Source organism: Rhinatrema bivittatum, chromosome 2 (assembly GCF_901001135.1).
Source record: "Rhinatrema bivittatum chromosome 2, aRhiBiv1.1, whole genome shotgun sequence".
NCBI classification, from domain to species: domain Eukaryota; kingdom Metazoa; phylum Chordata; class Amphibia; order Gymnophiona; family Rhinatrematidae; genus Rhinatrema; species Rhinatrema bivittatum.
The window spans coordinates 333,494,532-333,519,510 of NC_042616.1; the positions used below are offsets into that span (position 1 = coordinate 333,494,532).

At 42.8% G+C, this 24,979-nt stretch overlaps 1 long non-coding RNA gene across 1 annotated transcript in view; it reads right to left on the reverse strand.

The window, feature by feature from the left end:
• LOC115086129 overlaps positions 1–20,872 on the reverse strand; it is a 97,672-nt gene extending 76,800 nt beyond the window's left edge. Inside the window, exon 1 of the long non-coding RNA XR_003855095.1 lies at positions 20,752–20,872. This is a non-coding gene — a long non-coding RNA (uncharacterized LOC115086129). The remainder of the gene's footprint in view (positions 1–20,751) is intronic.
• Positions 20,873–24,979: the final 4,107 nt, after the last annotated feature.

The window sequence follows — 24,979 nt, forward strand, 5'->3', positions numbered from 1 at the left end:
TTGTTTGTACATGGCTTTGCTTTATAATTGTAATTAATTGTGATTAATCAAGCAATAATAAACATAAACATAACATAAACAAAGACTGTCTCATAGTTAGTGGGCAACAGAAGAAGAAAAATAAACTCTATTGTGTATTTTCTATGATTTTGTTTCTGGACTTTATTTTCTGTATAAATTATTATTTTTTTTTTATATACCAACATTCTCGGTTTACATTCAGGTACTGTAGGTATTTCCCTATCCCCAGAAGGCTTATAATCTAAGTTTTGTACCTGAGGAAATGGAGGGAAAAGTGAATTGCCCACAGTCACAAGGAGCAACAGCAGGACTCAAACCCTGGTCTAACCACTATGCTATTCCTCCTACTAGACCCACATATATTCATTGTAAGATCATTTGTCTGCATCAAATATCCCAGTAAGTTTATTTTTAGGACAACAGTTGCTTGTGTACTGTGTGGCAATTTAATTGGAATAGATAAGTAGAAGGAATGTGCAGAAGATAAAAATTGTTTTGTAGGGACCTACATTTGTTTCATTAGTTTCAAAACAAAAAGATCTAATTCTGTTCTATTTGTTTTTTCCATTTGCTATTAAAGTCAATTGGAGAAACATTGCAGCTTATTTTGGGCTCCAGAATTGGTGTTTTCTCATCAATTCTCATGAAACTTGTGGGAAGAACTCATCAGAAGGGGAAAAACTCCAAGGTACATAGGCTGTGGCAAAATGGCACCAAAAGTGTGACATGAATAGCCTAAGGCTCCATAAATGGGAAAAAGAGATACCATCATTGATAGGAGTTATCCATCCGAGGCATTATCAGAGGAGAAAATAAGAAACATTGTAATAGGCATCAGCTCTCTGGGTGCTGTAAGTACTTAAGCACCCCCGATATTTTACTCCTGTGGATCTGAAACTGAGAGCTCCATGCTGTAGGGATTTGGGGGAAGACAGCAGTGTTTCTGTCACCTAGCTATTTCTCTCACCTCCCACTGCAGTCCATTGGCTGACTATGGAATGTCTGATCAATGGAGAACCAGAGAGCATCAGTCTAGGACAGACAGGTTGTCTGAGGTGCAGTGGAGATGAGGAGAGCTGCTGATAGTTGAGCTATGAAGGATAAGAGGGACAGATGAGCTATAAGCAGGTGAGAGAAAGGCTGAGAGAACTTCTAGAAGTTGACTGTAAAAGGGGATAATGGATGTGAGAGGAAGTTTGGCTGGGAGAAGAGGAGGGAAGTGGATGTGAGGGGAAGAGAAACTGGAAGAGGGAGAGGAGTAGACACAGGCTGTGAGGGTAAGAGGGACTGAGGGAATAGCAGAGAGGGGACGTGGGCTGAGAGAATGGAAAAGGGGATACAAGTTAGGAGTGAGGATGTGGGCTGTGATAAGATGAGGAGCATGGAATAGTGGTTAGGTGAAGGAAACTTTAAAAAGAAAAGAGAGGTGAAGAAGACAGGGAAAGAAGCAAAGTTGATGGGCTGGGGGACTGATTGGGGAGGTAATCCAAGAGAAGGGTTGTGAGAAGAGAGGGAGGATCATGGTGGAGAGAAGTGAAATTAGAGATGAGGAGAGTGTTACAAATCCGGAGGTGGACCCCTGTTCCAAGGTAAGTTAGCGCTACTAAAGAGAGTAAACCCTCTCTGGTCCCTAAAGTTGGAGGGCAAGGCATGATGGTTCAGCAGTCGAATGAAGACTTCGCCCTGGAAGCTCGTGGTTCCCCCCAGGAGGAGCCTGTTCCACTATCAGCGGTAGAGGGTATCGGTCCTTGATGGTGATCGCATTGAGCCCATGGCAATCAATACAAGGGCGTAACGTACCATCTTTTTTCCCAACAAAGAAAAACCCAGCTCCTGCTGGAGATTTGGATCGTTGAATGAATCCCTTCTGTAGATTATTTTGGATATATTCAGTCATAGCACGAGTCTCCAATGTGGATAGCGGATAAACCCTACCACGCAGTGGGGTAGTTCCAGGAACCAAGTTAATAGTACAATCAAATTCTCGGTGTGGCGGCAACGTATCTGCGGCCTTCTTAGAGAAGACCGGTGAATTGTTCATACTGGGAAGGAAGGCCCTCCAGACAAGTGGTACAGATATGGGTACTAGAGGCACTAGATTTTTTAGTGCAGGTTTCATGGCAGGTTGGACCCCAATGGACCAGTCTTAGTGATGTCCAGTTGAACTGTGGGTTGTGACGTTGCAACCAAGGAATCCCAAGAACAACTGGATGAATGGCTTTCTGGATAATATAGAAGGTGATGCTTTCCGTATGATTCGGTGCAATATGGCAATCCAAGGGAATCTTGTGATGAGTAATTCTCCCTGGCAGAGGGTCTCCGTGGATGGAAGAGATGATTAATGGTCTTGGGCACAGACAGGTAGGAATATGCAGTTGTTCTAACACATCTTGCAGGATGAAACTTCCTCCATCCCCGGAATCTACTAACGCCAGTGTAGAAAATTTGTGGTCTTCTAGAAGCAGAGTTATCTGCAGAGCGAGTGGGGGAGCCGGAATAGTGATGCCTAGGGTTACTCCCCCAAAAGAGCCTAGGCTTGGTAGTTTCCCGGACGCATAGGACAACGTGCAATGAGATGACCCGACCCTCCACAATATAAACAAAGGCCTGCCTTATGTTGCCTTTGCCTTTGTTCTGGAGAGAGAGGTCCACGACCCAACTGCATAGGTTCTTCGCCCGACCTCTCTGTGATGGATGATGATCGAGCCGCTGGAGGAGAAGAAAGAACAAGATTAGGCACGGTCGTGAGTCTTCCGGTACTATGTCCTTCATGAGCTCTTTCTTGTATACAGCGATCAATCCTAGTGACTAAGTCAATCAAAGAATCCAAAGAGTGAGGCAACTCACAGGCCGCCATTTCGTCCTTAATTCTGGATGACAATCCCTCCAAGAATATAGACCGGAGACAGCTTTCCTCCCAATGGAGTTCTGATGCGAGAGTTCTAAATTCTATAGTGTAGTCTGCCAATGGATGACCTCCTTGGCGGAGCTGAAGAAGCTTGGAACCAGAGACTACTTGTCTTCCCAGATCGTCAAATTCTGTTTGGAACAGTTTCAAGAACTGAGGAAGATTCTGCAGAAAAGGATCTGATCGTCTCCAGTAGGGGGAAGCCCACGCCAGGGCCTTGCCTTCCAACAACGATAAAATAAATGTAGTTTTAGTCAGATCATTAGGAAAAAGAGAAGCTTGTAGATGGAAATGCATACTGCGTTGATTGAGGAATCCTTGGAATAAATGAGGTTCACCAGCGTAACGTGGAGGAATAGGCAAAGGAATCATAGAACGGGTATTACCCTGTCCCACGGATGGTAGTGGTAGTGGTAAGGATAAAGGAGCTGCCTGAACAGCCATAATAGAAACCAGATGGGCGTTGAGCCGCTCCAGGCAGCGGCCATCTTCTTTTCTTTGACCCGCCGGCCTTGTCTCAGGGGGTGGCTGGCTGTGTCGGTCTTCTTTTCTTCTGCCCGCTGGCCTGCTCGGCCCGCAGGCCTGGTCTTTAAAGAATGAAACTAATGATACGTTGCATTCATGGGGGTTTGCCATGCGTTTCACGGACCCATGAATGCAACGAATAGGGACATATACATTGCAGATTGTGCATTCATTCAAAATGCATGCACATCCCTCTTAAAAGCAGGTAATGTCTACCACATCTTCTAGGTTTACCGTGATTAGGTTCAGTCCATCTGAATCATTACCCATGAAAACCTTCTCTGATACGGGTATCTCCCCAAAATCCTCTTCACTAAACACTAAAGCAAAAAAAATCATTTAATCTTTCCGCGATGGCCTTATCTTTTCTAATGGCCCCTTTAACCCCTCAATTAACGGTCCAACTGACTCCCTCACAGGCTTTCTGCTTCGGATATATTTAAAAAAATATGTATTGTGAGTTTTTGCCTCTATGGCCAACTTCTTTTCAAATTCTCTCTTAGCCTGTCTTATCAATGTCTTACATTTAACTTGCCGATGCTTATGCATTATCCTATTTTCTTCTGTTAGATCCTTCCAATTTATAAATGAAGATCGTTTGACTAAAATAGCTTCTTTCACCTCTCCTTTTAACCATGCCGGTGATCATTTTGCCTTCTTTCCACCTTTCTTAATGTGTGGAATACATCTCGACTGTGTTTCTCAAATGGTATTTTTTAACAATGACCACACCTCTTGCACACTTTTTACCTTTGTAGCTGCTCCTTTCAGTTTTTTTCTATTTTTCTCATTTTATCAAAGTTTCCCTTTTGAAAGTTTAGCATGGGAGCCATGGATTTGCTTACTGTCCCCCTTCCAATCATTAATTCAAATTTGATCATATGATCACTATTGCCAAGCGGCCCCACCACCATTATCTCTCTCACCAAATCCTGTGCTCCACTGAGATTAGATATAAAATCGCTCCCTCTCTTGTCAGTTCCTGAACTAATTGCTCCATAAAGCTGTCATTTATTCCATCCAGGATCGCTATCTCTCTAGCATGTCCCGATGATACATTTACCCAGTCAATATTGGGGTAATTGAAATCTCCCATTATTACCGCACTACCAATTTGGTTAGCTTTCATAATTTCTCTTAGCATTTCATTTTTTTTTTTGCATTTATCAATATTGTTTACTCATGTTACTGATATTATATCACATTAATGTTATTAAGTCGTTCCCTGTACCTGACAAAGGAAATGCTTTGCTTCCTGCACCTTTCAAGTTATATGAAAACCGATGTGATATGTAAATCGAACACCAGTATATAAAACCAAATAAATAAATAAAATAAATAACTTTTACTGTCCATCTCATCATCTTGACCAGGTGGACGGTAGTATACTCCTATCACTATAGTCTTCCCCAACACACGAGGGATTTCTACCCATAAAGATTCGATTGGGCATTTAGTCTCATGCAGGATGTTTATCCTTCTGGACTCTATGCCATCCCGGACATAAAGCACCACACCGCCTCCTGGGTGCTCCTCTCTGACATTGCAATATTATTTGTACCCCGATATAGCACTGTCCCATTGGTTATCCTTCTTCCACCATGTCTCTGAGATGCCAGTCTATATCATCATTCACTGCCATGCATTCTAATTCTCCCATCTTACTTCTTAGACTTCTGACATTAGCATACAAACATTTCAAAGTTTGTTTTTTCTTTGCATTTTCATTCTGATTTTTAATTGATAGGGATGTTAGAATTTTTTTAGCTCAGGTGAGTTTTTAGTTACAGGCACTTGGACTACTTTTCTTATTATTGAAACCTCACTGTCGGGATGCCCTAATTATAATGTATCATTAGTATCCTTTGAAGATACCTCCCTCCGAACCATGCGCTGTTCAGCGACTGTCAGCTTTCCCCTTTGTTCTAGTTTAAAAGCTTCTCTCTCCTTTTTAAAGGTTAGCACCAGCAGTCTGGTTCTACCCTGGAACATTCCTTCAGAAGAGACTCCCCCGTCCCCAAAAGGTTCCCCAGTTCCTTACAAAACTGAATCCCTCTTCCTCGCACATCGTCTCATCCATGCATTGAGACTCTGGACCTCTGCCTGCTTCTGGGGACCTGCGTGTTGAACAGGGAGCATTTCAGAGAATGCTACCCTGGAGGTTCTGGATTTAAGCTTTCTACCTAAGAGCCTAAGTTTGGCTTCCAGAACCTCCCTCCCACATTTTCCTATGTCGTTGATGCCCACATGTACCATGACAACCGGCTCCTCCCTAGCACTGTCTAAAATCCTATCTAGGTGACACGTGAGGTCTGCCACCTTCGCACCAGGTAGACATGTTACCAGGTGATCCTCATGCCCACCAGCCACCCAGCTGTCTACATTCCTAATAATCAAATCACCAACTATGATGACTGACCTAACCCTTCCCTCCTGGGCAGTAGGCCTTGGAGAAACATCATTGGTGTGAAAGGACAATGCACCAACTGGAGAGCAGGTCCTTGCTACAGGATCTTTTCCTGCTGCACCAGGTTGATGCTCTCCAATCATGAGACCTTCTTCCTCCAAGTCAGCACCAGGGCTGCCAGTCTGAAGTTGGGAATTGGCTACTATGTCCCTGAAGGTCTCATCTATATATCTCTCTGTCTGCCTCAGCTCCTCCAGGTCTGCCACTCTAGCCTCCAGAGATCGGACTCGATCTCTGAGAGACAGGAGCTCTTTGCATCGCATGCACATGTACAATTTCTCACCGGCGGGTAAAAAAATCATACATGTGACTCTCGATGCAAAAGACTGGGAAGCTCCCTTCTTGCTGCTGGACTGCTGCCTTCATCTCAAATTTATTCAGTTCCTAGTTAAGTTTTAGGTTGCTATGTGAGTAGGAATGTGTCTAATTAACATCCTTTAAATGTATTAGTGAATTCACTATATGTCTGGTTGTGGCCTATAGGGTAATGATAAAACTCTCAATAAGGATTTTTGTTTGTTTGTTTTTTTTTGTGAAAGTGGCACCTGCCTATAAATTAAAGAATGAGCTAGGGGTGGGTGGGCGAGGGGTGGGAGGGTTGGGAAATACAAACAGTCTAACTTCAGTTAGTCAGCCAGAGTGACTCACTGCTCTCTTGATACTTAATCAAACCAGATCACACTACCTTAACACCTTTCCAAAGTGAGTAACTGAACTGAACTTTTCAACCTTTTTACTTAGGTATACACTGCTCCTAGCTTATTTCTAGCTTCTGGCTACTATTTTTTTTTTATATATACAAACACTCTAACTTCTGCTTATTAGCTGCCTTACAGACTGTTAAAAATAAATACACTAACTACTGCAGATTATCTGCCTTACTGACTATTTAAAAATACAAACAGTCTAACTTCAGTTATTCCCTGCCTTACTAACTATTAAAAGCACAAATGCACACAAACACACTAAATAATATTCCAAAATAGTTAACTTCATCCCAATACTTTTAAAAAAGAAAATTTCCCAAGCAAAAAATGTACTTATTCCTTTCAGCCACCAGCAAGGTGATCCTCTCCTCTCAGTGCTTCCACGTCTTTGATGTAATCTTTATTTGCACCATAGTTATCCGAGTACAGTGTACTCCTGCATTGTGAAGACCAATGCTGAATAGGCAGTGTGAGAAACAAAGATAGCATAGAGAGGAACAGCAAACACATTTCTTGACTATCTCCCCTGGAAGGGGAAGTGGTATGTGAGGCCTATCAGGCAAAGTAGCGTTCTATAAGGTTTTGGCAAAGCTGGCTGCCTCTCAGTGGGCTCTCCTGAAATTGTGCAGGGTAACATGGTAGATCTGGGGGAAGATCTGGACGTATCTCCTTTGGTACTCCATGTCTTAGAGTCAGATTATGGAATACATAACAGAACAACACTATCTTTGCCACTTTGGGTGGAGCATATATTAAAGCTCCACCCATCTTGACCAAATAGCAAAAGCGACTTTTGAGAAGTCCAAAGGTTCATTAAAGGCATCAATCAGAGCATTTTCACTTGTGGATGTGAGTAACAAACCACAGCATCCATCAGAGGTACCTTTGACAAGCCTTTAAGAGTGATTTGTGTAGCCTTAGTGCCTAACACATTGTTGTAGGCCAGTATATGTGCAGGCTAGCTGTAGTGTTAAAGAGGTCATCTTTTCACAACTACTACAAAACATGTGGGTGTTGGAACTATTGCATGCCATGCCCTCATAACCCAGCAAAGGCTACTGGTGTGTAGTGGCCTGCCAACCTTGAGGAGAAATATAAGAGCTGCCACACCGGTATTACTTGCAAAATTCGTACCTCATGGTGTGAATGCAAATGTCTGTGGCAGATGTGCAGTCTGTCTTGCATAGAAAACAGATTGAGAGCCCACAACACAGGGAATATGGCAGGCCACTAACATACACAGGACACTGTTTGTAGTATAGGTGTGTGAGCCTATCGTGAAATAGTCTGTGACAATCTTCTGCACACCTTTGTAACGGACCACACATGATGGTTCTGTGCCGGCAGTGTGGACAATTGAAGCTCGTGAATCACCTGTGACAATAAAATGACACCCAAGAGGAGGATAAGAACAGGGCCAGTTTGCTTATGAAGATGTTCCAAGTATATAGTGTCTGCTCACTCAGCGAGCTTTACATAACATGCATTGTTGGTATCAAAGTTTGCAACAATCTGAAGCATGAGGATAAAAAACCATGGCCAGTCCGAATGGGCTGCATACGTGACTGTACAAGCCACTTGTCATGCCACTGATCCTTTCCTCCCATGCAGCCACCCATTTGGGTGCCATTAACCACAAACACATAGGCAAAGATGGATTAATACAGAAATAAAAGTGTGTCTTACCTACGAGCCAAGCATCACCGTACATATCAGCCTCAAAACTGTCAAAGAGGCCCGATTGGCTAAGTATAAAGGAATCATGCGCGGCTCCTGGGTACCTGGACATGACATTGAGTATGGGCATTCCAGCATCGCAGACCACTTACATGTTGATGGAATGGAAGGGCTTACTGTTGTGGTACATCTCCTCCTTCTGACGAAGTGGAATGATGGCCACGTGAGTGCAATTGATTGCTCTGACAACACTGGTAAAGTGTGAGAAGGCATAAATCCCTCTCTTCAAGTCCATCAAGTACTGCCTGTCATGAGGAAATTTAATGTAGTGAGGAATGTGGTCAGTTACTGCTTCAATGACCTGACTGAGACAGCATGAGAAAGTGCCTTGAGACATACCCCCTACCACTCCTACTGTGGTTTGAAAGGAGTCGCTTGCCGTGAAATGCAGGGCGGCCATTAGTTTGGTGAGGCCAGGCACAGCATGGGACCTTTCGGTGATGGGATCCAGATCCTCTTGGATGTCTTCATATAATTCCAGGTTTGCCCGAGAGCTGAGCCAATACCTGCTTATCACAAAGTCCTCCAACATACTAAGCAAGGATGTTCGTGGAGGAAAGATCTGCTCCCTATATCTCCTGCGCTATAGCTGCCTGCAAGCTGGATGGTGGCCCATGCCCTGAGCCTATGGGACTGTGGCTCTGCCTGCACTACTAGTACTTCCCTAGGAAGCCTTGGAACAGGCCTTGGCTGTTCTTGAGGTTGTTCGAGTTCCACCTGTTGTCATCTGTGGTGAGCCCGCCGAGGTATCCAGTATGCCGTCACAAATACACTTCCAAGAAACAATGTGGCTTAGGAAAGTAGAGCAGGCAAGAACAGGTGCTTTTATTGGGTCAGGAAGGCATGGTAGGTGTCCACAATCATAGCTTTTTTTATCGAATGTGATATTTGCCACAATAACAGCGCAATCTGTGATATCACACACAATAATTGGTTTTTTTCCACAGTACCCGCCCCAAAAAAGGTGTAGTTATTTCTAGCGATAAATCCTGCGATAATGTGCAATACTGTTTCGCACATAGTGCTAGCAGACTCTAATTTCCATAAACCTTCCCAAACTCCATCCACTTGAATACTAACTGCTATTTTGCATACGCAAAGTGCGATGCTCTATTTATCACATGCTTTACGGCATTATCACGCACAATAATGCCGTAACGTGCGCTATAATGCCCTAACACAATTTGAAAAATGACCCTGTTGGTCTGTTGTAAGCAGAGCTAAGTACTGCACTAATTTGATTCTCCGTAGACCAGCTACAATCCAACATTACCCCAAGTGATTTTCTCTTATAGAGAAGAAGATCTATATGTGATTGTACTACAAGACACCTAGGATATGATTAACAGCAATGAAGAGATTAAGAGCATTTCACCTAGGTCATGTACGATTCCATGCTGATGCTTCAGTTTTACAAATGGGCTCTTGGCCCACAACAACAGACTTTGTCCCAGGCTACTCCTGCAGCACTTAGTACTTCTCAGGGTGCATTCTCAGTGTGAAAGACTCTACACCAGGCTATGCTCACAACAGCATCCAAGACTCTGTCTCAGGCTGCCCCTGCATCATCCAAAACTCTATCCCTGGCTGTGCTCATAGTGTTCAAGAATCCATTTCAGGCTGCTTTCCCTGCAGCAACAAAGACCTTGTTCCAGGCTGTTTTTCCTACACCAGCACCATAGACCTTGTTCCAGGCTACTTCTCCCATAGTAACATCAAGAACCATGCTCCAAACTGCTTTTCCAGTAGCAACACCTGAGACCTTGCTCCAGGCTGCTTCTCCAGTAGCAGCCTCAAGAAACTTGCTCCAGACTGCTTCTCCCACAGAAGGAGCACCAGAGATTTGGCTACAGGCTGCTTCTCCTGAAGCAGCACCAAGAACCTTGCTCCTGGCTCTTTTCTCACAGCAGCACCAGAGACTTGGCTACAGGCCTGGAGTTTCAAAGACTCCATTCACAGAGACTTCAGCCTTCCAGGCCTAGCCAGCTTTAGCAAGCTCAGCACTAGCTGTCCAGGCCAAGCCAGCTTCAAGGAATCCAGTGCTGGCTGTCCAGGCCAAGTCAGCTCCAGCGAGTCCAGGCCGAGTCAACTCCAGTGAGTCCCAAGCCAGCTCTAGCAAGTTCAGCGCCATCTCTGTAGCAGGCCAAGCCAGTTCCTGCCACATCTCAACAATGCTGTTCTAGACCATGAGAGTTGTTCAGGACTGTGCCTCCCTGAATTGCATCTGGGACCCTGGTGGACTTTATGGGTGTTCAGAGGTCACCCATCAGAGGGAGGACATTCTGTCAGGGTGATGAGGTTTGAACCTGGGACCATGGGACTTCCAAGCCACAGTGCTTGCAGGGCCTGCAAGTGAATTTTCAAAGGGAAACTTCAGACAAAGTTTCCCTTTAAAATTCAGGTGACCAGGGGGAGCGCAGGTACTTCTGCACCCACATATTTTGGGGGTTTCTAAATTAAATCCTCATGTACTTTAAAACACCTGACCTAACTCCAGCCTGACCCTGCCCATTTTTGGCCAAGGTAAAAGTACGCACACTGTCACACAGTGTGCAAAATGTAACCCACATTCAAAGGGTGGGGAGGGGGGAAGGAGGCATTTTTGAGACTATGTTTTAGGCAGGAAAATAGAGATTTGATTAAAAATAAAACCCAAATAACGGCACTATACTGAAATTGAACAAGTATGTTCACAAGAAAGAGAAAAATAATTTTTCCAAAATGTTCTATATGCCTGTTTTGTGCAGTCATCTTGCCTATCTTTGAAAAGTGGTAAAGATTTTAAAAAAGTGCAACACAATGGCTTGAATGAATATAAAAATATACAAAACAAGAAGTCCCAAAGTCCAAATGCACCCACTAAAGTAGGTCTGCTGAACTTGAACCAAAAAACAGTGAGTGCCATTTACTTGTGTGGTTTCCATTTTAGTCCACTTTAATGTATGAACATAAAGGTAAATAAAAAACAACAACTCCCCCACCACCACCAAATTTATAAAAGATAATACCTTTCTATTAGACTAAATAGATTTCTTGTCTAGCTTTAAGGGGTTAACACTCTGATGTGGACCTGAGGAAGGGAGTGTTAATTCCCAAAAGCTAAAACAGAGTTTTAGGTGCATAAATAGGCTTTTGGAAAGTACCTGCAGACTTGTTTGTGCACTAGAAAGAGGGTGGGGGGCGGAGCTGGGACTGAGAAACCATTTAGATGCCTATTTTCCATTTTCTATAGCATGCATGTAAATCTCCTTGCAGACATTTATTGTACCTCAGCTTAGCTGCAGGAGCAAGCATGTACGTATCTGCCTCCAGCGTTTCGCGCACTCCCCATTCATTTTCAAAGCAGACTTTGGTTGCAGACGTTAGTTTTGAAAATTTCAGGCATAAGTCTGTGTGAACTTTCTACATGTAAATTTTATCCTGAGGCAGGCTGTTACAAAATTACCCTTATTGCATCTACCTATACAGCTGTTCTACACTATTTTAAATTGGCCGTTCAATGAAATAGCTACCCGCAAGGAAATGCAAAGCTTAAAATGATTCTTGTATAAGGAGTGATATCCTATTCGCAGTCATTATTTCCAGTCCTGCATTTTTGTACTGCACTAATCACATTTGTCATTTTTAGGTACTGATTGATGACCCATAAATCCAAGTAAAACAGGTGTGCTGGCAATTGAGCAGAATGTAAATTGCTGTAACTAAATAAACCAAATAATATCAGGGTGTTCCGCTGATACACTTTAGATCTGCCCTCAAATAAAACACTCTATCAAGTCATCTTATTGCACTGTTCCTGTGTGTAATCACCAGTTTCAAAAGTTCAGACAGAAAGGCGATAAGAAGTCCCCTGACATGGATCAGTTTTCACCATGCAGCTGCGTCAGGAGGGACAAAACAGGTGATCATCAAAGAAACAGAATGTGTCACCAAGAAACATCAAAGGTAGGGAAAATTCAACAGTGCTTGCAACTCAACAAATACATAAATAAATAAATAAATAAATAGCAGAACAACCTCAAACATGCACACATAGAAAAGGTTTCTATTTTTACTTATTGTCTCTTGTCACCCAATGCCAGTTTTAGGCCACTACATGCAATTTGAAATATGTGCAATATGTGAAATAACAAGCAGGCCCTGCATTTGTGGGACCATTCCTATGGCCAACATTGATCATTTTCAGCTTGTATTTTGCATGTGTGCTGAGACCAAGGATTCTGTAGATTTCTTATAATGTTTTCTGTGAATTGCTTATACTGTATTCTAGTCTAGTCACTGCTCAGATGCTAGACGTTCAAAAGAGCTCACGAGGAGATTCAGTGATGCTGCACCATCTGTTCACTGGTAGTTATATAATACTGGAGATTGGCATGATCTGCAGTAAAACTAACACTCTGCAACAGGATGTGACTAATGTATATCACGTTGCAAGATGTTGCACAAAATGGTCTGGAATCTGATTTAGGATAGTCATTTTGTACTGGCTCTGCCAGGGAGGTAGAACTGTTTGTTTTAAGCTGAAGTGATTTAGAGCAGTGAAGTCCAAAACCTAATATATATTTTGGAAGAAAAAAAACTTATAACAGTAAGATAAAGATCTTCAACAGTGAAAAACAAAGAAGCTCTGGCAAGGTACATACTGTATACAATACATTACTGGAAAGCCCAGTGTGCATGGCAAGATAAGTCCGCACAGTGAAAACTCAAGAAATGCTAGGCATTCAAATAAACATTTCTTATAGTTGATGTTAAAAATGGATGAGACTTGCTGTCACACAAAATTGTACAACCACCTCTCAGATCATCTCTTCTGCCCCTAGTTTTAGGGAAGTCCACACTTTCTGAAGGTCCCTCCATGGGGTTTGGGAGGACTCTGAAAAGAGCTGAAGGCTCTGCCTGAGGCCTCAAGACCTGATTTCTCTCTCATGGGGGCCAATGTAATAAAGTGCGCTTAGCCTAGCACACAGCTTAACGAGGGGTTGGATGCACGTTCATAACTCCCGATGCAATAAGGCAATCAGTGCTTCCAAAACACGTGTCCAAACTCATGCAAGGCTAATAACACTCATCACATGTAAATTCTATGAAGCTGAGACTATTAGCAATTAACCCATGATGCAATAAATTACCACTCGCCCAATGTGCCCTTATTAGTGTGGCAAATTTAATGCCAGCACCGGAGCTGTCATTAAGCCTTGCTGCGCGTCAAGAGCTCACAAAAACACAAAAGATCCTACTTTCTGTGGTGTTCTAGGCCATGTATATTGTACATGTATATTGTGCCGTTAATGGATGCTTGTATTGAACATCCATTTTCTTAACCTGCACACAGCCATGTTTCCTGGGAATCCAATGCCATGGATGCGCTAGGGAGACACAATTCTCTCTAGTGCATCATTATTAACACAGCAGCTCATTTGCCTATTGCATTGGGCACCCAGGGGCTATGGATGTGCGCACATTAGGAAAACGGGTGCTCAACACAAGCTCCCATTATGCATTGGCCCCATGATGTGTTGATCACTAAGCTACCTGACTGATGTCTGCAATACAGCACTCAGTGCACTAATGTTGCCTCCGATTTGTATAAGAATAGATTTTCTCCAACATAGTGCTGTGGTCCCTTCTTATTTGTTTATATTCATGTATTTATTTACAATTCATTTTCTTGTTGCCATACCAAAATGTTCTGAGAGTAATGTCTAACTCATAAACTGATACGTGCAAACTAATAAATCATAACACCAATAAATGTATTACAGAATCAAATAACAGTTAAATGTATCAATAATACTAATATTAATAAAATAATTTAAATTAAAAAATAAGTTCTTCAATAACTTATATTCAACAACTTCAATAGCTAATAATAAGACTGCCTTCTTGCTCTTTTAAGACCAAGTACAGTATGTATACAATCAAAGCTAAGCATTTACCAAAAGTGCATCAGTGAACTGAGTAGACTACTGATTTCCAATAAAGACAATATTCATGAATATCCCTTGTTGACTGGTCCAAACAATTCCACAGTTTTGGGGCCACACAGTTCCTACTAGAGACCCATTTAATATCTGTGGCTGAGAGTATACAAAGTACAATTCATGCAATAACCATGACAATTTGGGAGGAAAGTATCAGTGAACCTATTCCATCAGATGTTTAGGTACTTGATCATGCAACATTTTAAAGGCCAATGAAAGGATCTTAAATTTGCATCTACTTTCTATAGGAAGCCAGTGCAGGGCCTGCAACATGGGAGAGACATTGTTTCAAAGATGTAGACCTGACAACATACGAGCAGCTGGTCTGAGAGTGTCATTCAGATATTCCTGAACTGGAATCAGTTATATGAAATGTAGTGGTTAGGGATGTGCAGAGGGACACCATACGTTGCATTCGGGATACTAGGGGTGTGCATTCGGATTGACCGCATTAGTAAAACGCAACTCATATTTTTTTTTTACTTAAAAAATTGATTCGACATAAACGATCGGATTTCCCAGATATCGAACATAGATATGTTCGATATGTGGGAAATCGCGATTGTTGAGCCAAAATAAAAATATAAACCCCCTCACCCTCCTTAATCCCCCCCCCCCGACTTACCACAACTCCCTGGTGATGGAGCGAGGAGTGAGGACGCCATTTCTGCAATCCTTGGCGAGAAGCATGTGACGTCGGCGGCACGTCGAGTGACGCCGGCGTCACGTGATTCCCGGCTCGTTCGCGCCGGACGGCTCGTTCGGGCCAAAAAGAACTTTTGGCAGCTTGGGGGGGTCAGGAGGCCCCCCCAAGCTGGCCAAAAGTTCTTTTTGGGCCGAACGAGCCGTCCGGCGCGAACGAGCCGGGAATCACGTGACGCCGCGTCACTCGACGTGCCACCGACGTCACATGCTTCTCGCCAAGGATTGCAGAAATGACGTCCTCACTCCTCGCTCGATCACCAGGGAGTTGTGGTAAGTCTGGGGGGGGGATTAAGGAGGGTGAGGGGGTTTAAATTTTTTTTTTGCACATATGTACATATACCCAACTCATTGGATTTTTTTTATGTCCATATTGGCCGCAAGTGGGACCCCCTTTCGGACATAAAAAATATGAACATAAAATTTTGCTCTGCACATCCCTATGGGATACGTATTTGTCGGGGGGGCAGATACGTTGCATACGTCCGTATGGCGCCCCGATATGGTTATACGTCTAATCCTATTTTTTTTACTACAACCCCCCACCCTCCTGACCCCCCCCCCAATACTGGCAAAACGGCCCGATTGGAGGAGGTCGCTCCTGGACCCCCGCTGGACTTTTGGCAAGTCTTGTGGGGGTCAGGAGGCTCCCCCAAGCTGGCCAAAAGTCCCTGTATCTCCTGCGCTGTAGCTGCCTGCAAGCTGGATGGTGGCCCATGCCCTGAGCCTATGGGACTGTGGCTCTGCCTGCACTACTAGTACTTCCATAGGAGACCTTGGAACAGGCCTTGGTTGTTCTTGAGGTTGTTCGGGTTCCACCTGTTGTCATCTGTGGTGCTGACCAATGGTACCGGTAGCCCCTGTGACATAGTAGATCAAAGGCTATCCGGCGCCATTTTGAAGTGGTATCGAGGGTGTGAGAGTGCAAGGGATGGGTGCCGGACCCCCCGCTGGACCACCATGGAGTTTTGCTAAGTCTTGGGGTGGTCAGGAGGGTAGGGGGGGGGGTTGTTTAAATTGGCGGCCGAATAATTCGGCGAAAATTCGTTGTATTCGTGGGGAATCGTGATACGTTTCGCTTCCCCAAGAATACAACGAATATTGGCACATCCATTGCGGATTGCCAATACGTAGGGACCGAATGCACACCCCTAGTAGTGGTCCTGCTATCTGGAAAATATATTCTCTAATCCAAACTACTTTAACCTTTCAGAACTTTTGTAGCACTGGGAATCACTTTGTATTAGTCTACTGACCAGTGGGCCCCATAGGCTGGAGATATTTATTTATTTATTTATTTTAAGTTTTTCTATACCGGCATTCGCGATGAATATCGCATCATGCCAGTTTAGAATTAACAAGAGGTGAGAGTTTACAATTAACAAGAGGTGAGAGCAATGGATGGCCTGCACCATCTTGTGCTCCTACTATGTGACAGGGGCCGACCAATGGCACCAGTAACCCCTGTCACATAGTAAGGGCAAAGGCTATCGGCGCCATTTTGATTACTGGCAGCCAACGGCCCGAGTGCAGGAGATCGATCCCGGACACCTGCTGGACCACCAGGGACTTTTGTAAAGACCCTCCTGACCCCCACAAGACTTACCAAAAGTCCCTGGTGGTCCAGCAGGGGTCCAGGAGTGACCTCTTGCACTCGGGCCATAGGCTGCCAGTAATCAAAATGGTGCCGATAGCCTTTGCCCTCACTATGTCACAGGGGCCGACCAATGGCATCGGTAGCCCTTACTAAGTCACAGGGGCTACTGGTGCCATTGGCCAGCCCCTGCCACATGGTAGGAGTACAAGATGGCACCGGCCATCCTTTGCTCCTACCATGTGACAGGGGCTGACCAATGGCACCGGTAGCCTCTGTGACATAGTAAGGTCAAAGGCTATCGGCGCCATTTTGAATTCCAGCAGCCGAGGGCGTGAGTGCAGCAGATGGCTGCCGGACCCCCCGCTGGACCACCAGGGAGTTTTGGTAAGTCTTAGGGGGGTCAGGAGGGTGAGGGGTTTGCTCCTTTAGACGGCTGAATAATTCGGCGAAGATTTGTTGTATTTGTGGGGAATCATAATACGTTTTGCTTCCCCACGAATACAATGAATATGGACCTATACGTTGCGGATTACCAATACGTAGCAAATGAATGCACACCCCTAGTGGTAATAGCATGTCTAAAAAGCTCGGCCAATCCCTCCCCCCAAAAAAAAACTAATAGTGCCCGCAACATGCAAATGCATGTTGATGGTCCTATTAGTTATTCCCACGTGATTCAGTAAGTAAAATGTTCAGCCAAGCCACACATTTTCCTTTCAGAAATTAGTGCTACCCAAAGGTAGGCGTTACTTTCTGCCAGCCCTGGGAAAGTATACAGAAAAGCAGTAAAAACTGCTTTTCTGTATACTCTCCGACTTAATACCAGTTGCGGAGATGGTTTTCACCAGTGATGAGTCAGATGAACTAAACCAAATCACTGTGAACCTGAAAGATGTAGTAGGCCAGATTGACAAACTAAAGAATAGCAAATCACCTGGACCTAATGGCATGCATCCTAGGGTTCTGTAGGAACTCAAAAATGAAATTTCAGATCTATTTAGTTAAAATTTGTAACCTATCATTAAAATTATCCATTGTACCTGAAGCTTGGAGGGTGGCCAATGTAACCACAATATTTAAAAAAGGCTCCAGGGGTGATCCAGGTAACTATAGACCAGTGAGCCTGACTTCAGTGCCGTGAAAAATAGTGGAAACTATTCTCAAGGTCAAAATTGTAGAGCATATAGAAAGACATCGTTTAATGGAACACAGTCAACATGGATTTACCCAAGGGAAGTCTTGCCTAACAAATCTGCTTCATTTTTTTGAAGGGGTTAATAAACATATGGATAAAGGTGAACCGGAAGATGTAGTGTATTTGGATTTTCAGAAGGCATTTGACAAAGTCCCTCATGAGAGGTTTCTAAGAAAACTAAAAATTCATGGGATACGAGGCGATGTCCTTTCGTGGATTACAGACTGGTTAAAAGACAGGAAACAGAGAGTAGGATTAAATGGTCAATTTTCTCAGTGGAGAAGGGTAAACAGTAGAGTGCCTCAGGGATCTGTACTTGGACCTGTGCTTTTCAATATATATATAAATGATCTGGAAAGGAATACGATGAGTGAGGTTATCAAATTTGCGGATGATACAAAATTATTCAGAGTAGTTAAATCACAAGCAGATTGTGATACATTACAGGAGAACCTTGAAAGACTGGAAGATTGGGCATCCAAATGGCAGATGAAATTTAATGTGGACAAGTGCAAGGTGTTGCATAAAGGGAAAAATAACCCTTGCTGTAGTTACACGATGTTAGGTTCCATAATAGGATTTACCACCCAGGAAAAAGATCTAGGAATCATAGTGGACAATACTTTAAAATATCGGCTCAGTGTGCTGCAGCAGTCAAAAAAGCAAACAGAATGTTATGAATTATTAGGGAGGGAATGGTTAATAAAACAAAAATGTCATAATGCCTCTATATTGCTCCATGGTGAGACCGCACCTGGAATACTGTGTACAATTCTGGTCGCCGCATCTCAAGAAAGATATAGTTGCAATGGAGAAGGTACAGAGAAGGGCAACCAAAATGATAAAGGGGATGGAACAGCTCCTTTATGAGGAAAGGCTGAAGAGATTAGGGCTGTTCAGCTTGGAGAAGAGACGGCTGAGGGGGGATATGATAGAGGTCTGTAAGATCATGAGAGTTCCTGAACGAGTAGATGTGAATTAGTTATTTACACTTTCAAATAATAGAAGGACTAGGGGGCATTCCATGAAGTTAGCAAGTAGCACATTTAAGACTAATCGGAGAAAATTATTTTTCCCTCAATGCACAATAAAGGTCTGGACTTTGTTGCCAGAGGATGTGATTAGTGCAGTTAGTGTAGCTGGGTTCAAAAAAGGTTTGGATATGTTCTTGGAGGAGAAGACCATTAACGGCTATTAATCAAATTTACTTAGGGAATAGCCACTGCTATTAATAGCATCAGTGGCTTGGGATCTTCTTAGTGTTTGGGTAATAGCCAGATTCTTGTGGCCTGGTTTGGCCTCTGTTGGAAATAGGTTGCTGGGCTTGATGTACCCTAGGTCTGATTCAGCTTGGCAATTTCTTATGTTCTTATGTTCTTAGGATATTAAGTCGGAGGTCCCAAAAGCAAAAAATAATTAAAAAAAAAAAAAATTTAAATCAGCCCACGGCTCACGGGTTGAAAACCGGACGCTCAATTTTGTTGGAGTCCAGTTTCTGAACCCGTGGCTGTCAGCGGGTTTGAGAACCGATGCCGGCAAAATTGAGCGTCGGCTGTCAAACTCGCTGACAGCTACCACTCCTGTCAAAAAAAGAGGCACTAGGGACGCGCACACAGGAGAGTGGCCTGTGCACGCACCGGGAGAGCTGGCGCTCACCCACTCTCACGCGACTTTTACTGTATCGGCCCGTTAGTACTCATTAATGTATGGACCCTTAAATTTGCTAGAGTTAGGAAATTTGAAGACATCTCAGTATAAAAATGGCACACACTCACATTCGAAGAAGCAGATAAAAACATGTGTGTGCACAATTTTATTTTCTTACAGTCAAAAAAAGCAAGAAACATGCAATTAATAGAGTTAAAATTTATAAAAATAATGTAAAAGACAATAATACAAAATGAGATACAAATTCTTCAAGGGTTTTTGTCCTATTTACTGCCAATATGAACAAAAAATCCTGATTTTTTATGGTAAAAATCTGTATGTCATGATGAATGCTGTGACTCTTTTAGTTTTGTATATGAGCATTATATTATTATGAATGGATAGACTGCAATCCTCCTTGAACAATATTATGGACGTGGCAGAATATATTAGGGATGTGAATCATTTTTCTAACGAATTGAAATATTGTACAATATTTCTAAATTTGTTAGAAATCGGTTAAAAGAAAGAAACAATCAATTTTACCCCTGATTTTTCATAAAAATCGTTTTTCGAGTTAGTACGCGCTAACAGGAGTTAGCGCACACTAACAAAAAACATTTATTTTTGTTACTTTTTGTTATTTTTTTGCTATTTTTGTTAGCGCTCACTAACCCGAAAAATGATTTTTCACTAAAAAAAAAAACGGGGAAACGCCAGAAAATTATTTTTTTCCCGCCGCCAGACGATCCCGAAAGCGGGAACAATCAGGCACCCGATTCATATCCCTAGAATATATAAATAAGTAAAAAATATTTTGAAAATGCAGTGGAATCAAAATTTACCTCCACTAAAACTCCAGAAGAATTGAATAGAAAGGTGAAAAAGGTAATAATTTTGAGAATTGATTAACAGATACATATTTATTGGAAAGCTATTACAATGACATGTAGTACCTGCTGTGTAGAGGCTCCATTTCACTCAAAATAGTTATAAAAGTGTGTTGTGATGTTTCCTGACTATGGCATATTACATTGCATATATAAGAATTTTTCCATATTATATTGTATACAGAAGAGCTTTTCAGATTCATTACTTTGAGCTGTTTCCATTTGTGTGTACTTATGCAGTAATTGCTATTTCAAAAACATTATGGAGGGATGTAGGTTATTGTAAATACTTAAATTAATTCAATAGAGCAAATACTGAAATCACAACCTGCAAGATATCTTCTGAAAAATCAAGCTAATGCTGTTCTCACCATTCTTGGCTGTCGCTACAGATGACTCCTCTATTGGATACAGTTTGCATTGGTGAGCCCATGTTGTTTTGCTAGATGACAGGATTTCCTTCTTGTTGTTTTCAAAGCTCCTGGATATCCCATCACAATGAGGCTCTGAAGCCATTTCAGTGTTTTAATTTGTAAGCTAAACAAACACAGAAAAAACAAATAGTGTGCACTAGGTTTTGGAATCTTTTCCTCAAGAAGTCATCCCTAAAATTAATTAAAATATGACCAGATTGGTAGTTGAAAGGCTATGATATCTTCATAAGGATAATAAATGTTTAACAACTGAAACGTTCAGATCTAGTAAGGTTCATTCTACAGGCAGTACCCCTTTCCTAAATCTTGTATGCAATATATATCACATTTGTTCTTAATCAATCTTGATTAATATAGTTAAATAATTTCCTTAATGTCATGTGCACTGGAACCCTACTGTCTGAATTGTGACCATTTTAAAATAAAGGGCATCATAGAGGTACCTTGGGATTCCCAGGGAGTTTTTTCCAGCAGTAGATACTATGCTTGATGACCTGCATGCATGGGCGTTGCTTTCAAAGTCTTAGCTCTAATTCTGTGCTAAGCTTTTTTGAAAAACAGAGCCCATAGGGCTTAATATGTGGGTACACTTGTTCCCTAGGTCATTGTGTTTCCTAACCTCAGTCCTGGAAGCACATCTAAACATTTTGGTGCTTAGTTTTCAAATAACTTGGCTTTTCTGAAAATGAGACTTGTTTTGCTTTCATCAGAGACCACAGTTGCATAGCTCTGCAAGAGTAAATAAACTGCTGTAAGACATAAGTTCAGCTGTTGACAAGAAGTTAAGCACAATGACTCATTGTGCAGCTGTAGCCATAAACAGCAAATACGATACTAGGTTATATTATTGACTTATCATTGGGTCATTGAATATAAAACTAAAGAAGTAATGTGTTTATTGTACAAAACTTTCATGAGAATGTACTGGTATGCATAGTAGACAAAGGACCTGAAGTTTCTTATATAACTCTCTGAGCAAAGCCGAGGTGTGCAATACAGTGGTTATCATAGAATAAAATATTTAAAAAGGCATGTGCTTTTTTTTTTTTTAGTTCAGCACAAACAATTACTAGGGTATGGTTTTCACAGTACATACAAGCACATTACCCTAAAGTGAAATGGTAGTGCATTAGTTTTGCACAGGAAAATATTTAAAGCAGAGCAATTAGTTAACTTGTGCATGCATGACACTGCACTAACCTACAGTAGAAAGACCAAATGCTCCTCTATTATAAACTGTCCCCAGAAAATGCTCTCTGCAGGCCCATCATCTTTTAGAATAGCTGGTATAACAGCTGCTGTGGAGCATCTGACATTGTTCCTTAATGTAGTTTAAGTTTCCTTGGGGGTCACTGTGATAGACGAGCGCAGCTATGGAATGTCTCTCTTAATTTAACTTTTGGCCTGTTACCCAACTACTGTTCTGTTCCTTCATAAATTTATCTGAACATGTGGCATATCGCTAATCAAATCACCCCAAAATCTATCCATACACAGAGAGGAAGAGAGAAGCAGGTGAAGGAAAGACGGATGGGGTTATATGGCTCTCCTGAAACCTGAAATAATGTGTTTGCTGTGTCATCCCACTTTGATAAGTAGACATAAAGGTCAGGAGATAAGCTGCTGGTGATATCTTTTTTATTGGATTAACTTAATGCATTTGTCACCAGCTTTCCAGAGTTATGCTTTCTTTATCAGGTCATTACAAAGTTGTGGAGAGTGTTAAAGGAAGACTGTAACAAAGAGATTCAGTGGTGACATTTTCTAATTAAAGGATGCTCATTAAGGGGTACATTTTCAAAATGTTTCCGCGTGTAAAAATCGGAAGATACACACGTAACACATATGCGCATTAAGTACTATTGTGCATGAACCCCAAATCTGAGCATACTAGCAGTTTCATGCATTAATGTGAAAGGCGGATAAGAAGGGTGGCATTGGGCATTCAGCAGCGAAGTTCACAAGCTGGTGCACGAGTTGCTGTTTTGTAAGTGGTACTTATGCTTTCACTATAGAATTCCTCCGTACACTTTTACACCTGCTAATTAAGCTGAGGAAGCAAAACTATTCTTGTCTTTTGCCTGTAGTTTTTAGGAGTGTGTGTGTGTGTGTGTGTGTGGGGCGGGGGGTTTTGCCTTGAGTAATGAAGAGGTCAGGGTGAAGTGCCAAATGGAAAAGGTGTCTGTGAACTGGTGATTAAAAAGTATTCACACAAATATTTTCATAGGTGGAGTTCTGAGCCCACAGAGATTGGTCCTTAGCTCCCAAACAGGCATCAGACCCTGACTCATTTTATGTGCCCCAAAGGTCAATTACACAAGTCTTTGAGTACTAAAGTAGAGGACTTTGTCAGAAATCATATTTTGTGTGTGGAAAACATGATTTTTGGGCATAAACCATGGTATTCGGTATAAAATATGAGTTACGCACACAGAAAATGTTTTCAATGCTGAAAGCAATTTTGTGTGCATAAACCATAATTTATGCATGGAAAACATGCTTTTTATGCACCGAATATATTTTGTGTGCATAGAATACTGACTACAGATCCCAACTCCAGAACTCCAGCTTCTGCCCATAGACTAACATTATGCCTGGAATCTTTACTCCACCTTGCACTAGGAGTTAAGTTTTCAGTGCTAAGAAAACACGAGATAAGCCAGTGCACCTCTCTGCACTGGGAAGGGGTGAGGTAGGGGGAGGTAATAGCTAGGGATGTGAATCGTTTTTTGACGATTTAAAATATCGTCCGATATATTTTAAATCGTCAAAAATCGTTAGGGCCACGATACAATACCAATTCCCCCGATTTATCGTCAAAAAATCGTAAATCGGGGGAAGGGGGAGGGCAGGAAAACCGGCACACTAGATCGTGAGGTCTTCAGCCGGCGCCATTTTTCAAAATGGCCGCCGCAAAATGGCGGCGGCCATAGACGAAAATGATTCGACGCAAGAGGTCGTTCCGGACCCCCGCTGGACTTTTGGCAAGTCTTGTGGGGGTCAGGAGGCCCCCCCAAGCTGGCCAAAAGTTCCTGGGGGTCCAGCGGGGGTCAAGGAGCGATTTCCTGCCGCGAATCGTTTTCCGTACAGAAAATGGCACCGGCAGGAGATCGACAGCAGGAGGTCGTTCAGCGAGGTCCGGAAATCTCGTGAGGGTTCTGGACCTCGCTGAACGACCTCCTGCAGTCGATCTCCTGCCGGCGCCATTTTCCGTACGGAAAACGATTCGCGGCAGGAAATCGCTCCTTGACCCCCGCTGGACCCCCAGGAACTTTTGGCCAGCTTGGGGGGCCTTCTGACCCCCACAAGACTTGCCAAAAGTCCAGTGGGGGTCCGGAACGACCTCTTGCATCGAATCGTTTTCGTCTATGGCCGCCGCCATTTTGCGGCGGCCATTTTGAAAAATGGCGCCGGCTGAAGACCTCACGATCTAGTGTGCCAGTTTTCGTGCTCTCCCCCTTCCCCCGATTTAGCCACGGACCGCCGCTACGGAGGACTCCCACGTAATTTAATGCATTTGGGGGGGGGTTCGGGAGGGTGGGGGATTTAATTTAAAGGGTCGGGGTGGGTTTTAGGGGGTTTTAGTGTGCCGTTGGACCACCAGGTAATTTAAGGCATTTGGGGGGGGGGATTTAATTTAAAGGGTCGGGGGTGGGTTTTAGGGGGTTTTAGTGTGCCGGCTCACGATTTTAACGATTATGACGATACTTTACACACACAAACGGCAACAATACGATTCCCTCCCCCTCCCAGCCGAAATCGATCGTTAAGATGATCGAGGACACGATTCACATCTCTAGTAATAGCTAATGCCATCATTAGCTTGGATTTTCACGTGAAGGCGGTAACTTACATACACATTGTTGTACTCATATTTTTTGTGCACAAAACTCCTTGCTGCTTCAGCAGTAAAGTTTGCACACAAAAAGTGTGTGCACAAGTGAGGGATAAACTGTGCTCTGTGCTGAGAATGCTTTATTGCATTGGCTTCATTTAGAGTATGAAAAATACTGTAGAAATTAATCCTGTTTTCAACTCTAAGGTCCATATGCAGAGAGCTGGCCATAATTTTACTCACATGTACAGAGGAATGCAGCCAGTTATGCATTCCATTGAACATAGCTGAATAAAATACAGGTCATTCAGTTAAAGTTAGGACTGCGCT